The sequence below is a fragment of the Cynara cardunculus genome (genome assembly GCF_001531365.2).
Source record: "Cynara cardunculus var. scolymus isolate 2C chromosome LG 1, CcrdV1, whole genome shotgun sequence".
NCBI lineage: Eukaryota > Viridiplantae > Streptophyta > Magnoliopsida > Asterales > Asteraceae > Cynara > Cynara cardunculus.
Genome location: NC_037528.1, coordinates 4,716,004 through 4,718,405, shown reverse-complemented (window position 1 = coordinate 4,718,405; position 2,402 = coordinate 4,716,004).

Below are 2,402 nucleotides of genomic sequence, written 5' to 3'. Positions count from 1 at the left end.
TTTAATAATGAAATAATTTATTTTTGGTTTAATAATATAACATTTTATAAAGATAATAATTAAATATTCTGTTAGAACTCAATGATTATCCTAATTATATTTTAGATTTTTTATATTTAAAATATGATGTTTATCMTGTATTTGATTGTATTTATCTACAGTTAGTTACACGAATTCAGATATGGGATGAAATCGGATAGGGATAAAATCGTTTAAGGATGAACGCGTTTAAGAGTTTTAACCAAATGCTTTATAAGATAGTATAGATATATATAATAACTGACCTGGAAAATATTATATGGTCACACAGGTTTGACCCAAGTTGATGACGTGGACTCAAGGGTTTCGATTTCGTTCCCTGCCAACTACTTGTACAGAGTTTGGGTGGAATCCACCTCAAAAAACGATAATATAAATAATAATTATTATTTTAGCAATAATATAAAAAAATAAAATAAAATATTAATTCATGCCCTATTTATACCTCCTCTCCTTAATGTTGCTTAAACAGGAACCCCTCTAAATCTTCCATACGTATGTCTTTTTCTCCTCTCATTTTTTAATAATTATTTTTGGTGTAAATTTACGTTATTTTACTGTTTTTAACAGTTCGATTTACGTAACTATTCAAATATTATGGTTTTGCACACATTTAAGTATATGATCATGATACATGCAGCATGATTTCTCTTATGTTTTTACGATATTTTCAGCAAACAATGGAGATGAGAGTTATTATCGAAATTGATCCGTTCGATGGATGTGACGGTTGCAAGGGCAAGGTTGAAGGGACGATCCGTAAAATGAAACGGAGGCTTGGTAACGTTGGCAAGATCAAGTTGTTAGCATGGGATGATGAGAAGGAGAAATTGACTGTTTTAACGACTATACATCCAGATGCGATCGTAGCTGCTCTTATGTGCAAATTCAGAACCAAAAAAATCACTTGGTCGCAAGATGTCAGCCTTCCAGACCCACACCCACAAAACCAAAATAATAACCTCACCGGACAACTGGGGCCACCGACTACTTCTCGCCCACCACATGGTCAATTGCCACCACTTCCGTCACCAGTAAGGCCAACAGCCCCATCACTCCCCGACTCCACATATGAAACACATTATCCGTGGACTAATTTTCCCCTGCAACCAACGCCGACAGCCCCACCATTCACCACGGACCCCACATATGAACTAAGTGAGCCATTGCTCTTGCCCCCGCCACAAACAATGCCAACAGCCCCATCATTCTATGACTGGAATCGTAACCGGTTTCGTTAGGACTTGAAGGAAGAGTCATGCACCGGTATTTTCAGTTGGTATAATTTATATGTCATTGGTGTTGTATGTAATGAAGCTCGGTTCTTTTGGCTTGTTTTCGTATCGTCCATGTCAACAGTAATGTGTAATAAAAAGTTAATTGGGGTTAGGCTTGTTAACCCTTTGTTGTGTGATATCTCCTTTTTTAAGTTGAATCCTATTTCCTATAGTTTTTTTTATCCTTTTATTGATTTTTTCCTTTCTGGGAGTTTTATTTGGACGCATCTAAAGTTGCAAATATCGATCGCACCACACTTGAATCAATCCAAAATCGAGATTAACCCAAGATCTAATAAGTTTGTAATGTGGAAATGGTAAACCCGAACTCTCGACGGAACAATAACAATCAACCACACAATAATAATCGTAGCTTGACAGAAATAAGCAAGAGATAAAACGACACCCGATTTCGGCGGAAAACCCAATACAGGAAAAAATCAATGGCGGAGAAGACCACCGAGAAGTCCATTATAACCGATCGATGTTGCAATACTTGAGAACGGAGAAAAGGATGAAGAAATTACAGGTTAAAGCTAATCTAATATCGCTCTTAATTTTGTTGGAGAAGTTGACGATCATGTTTAGAGATGACCCACCGTTAATTTTTAACAGGAAACTGCATATAACCGTCCATGATAAACCTTGATGCGAGTTCCAATGTGGGTTGCATATTGATAAAGTCGCCGGCTTCATATTCACAAAACAAGCAGTGTTAGAGAAGAGTTTTCAGGTGGGTTTGAAGACCTCCAAACTCGGTTTGCAGACTGTTGTGTTGATACACCCTCAGCTCCTTTGTTGAAATTCATATGTTAACTTGGTAAATCAGTTCATCTGCATGGCTATTGGATTCTATGAACCATGCATCATCTTTGGATGCACGTAATAAATACATACATACATATATATATATATATATATAATTTGTTTCAAATACAACCTATCTAACTTGTAAACCAATGCAACCCAATAAATTGAAATATTTATGAAAATGATGAGAGATCATTTATTATGATTTAAATATTTATGAAAAATAAATACGGTTCATTAATTATGATTAATACTTTATATTATGAAATAATCAAA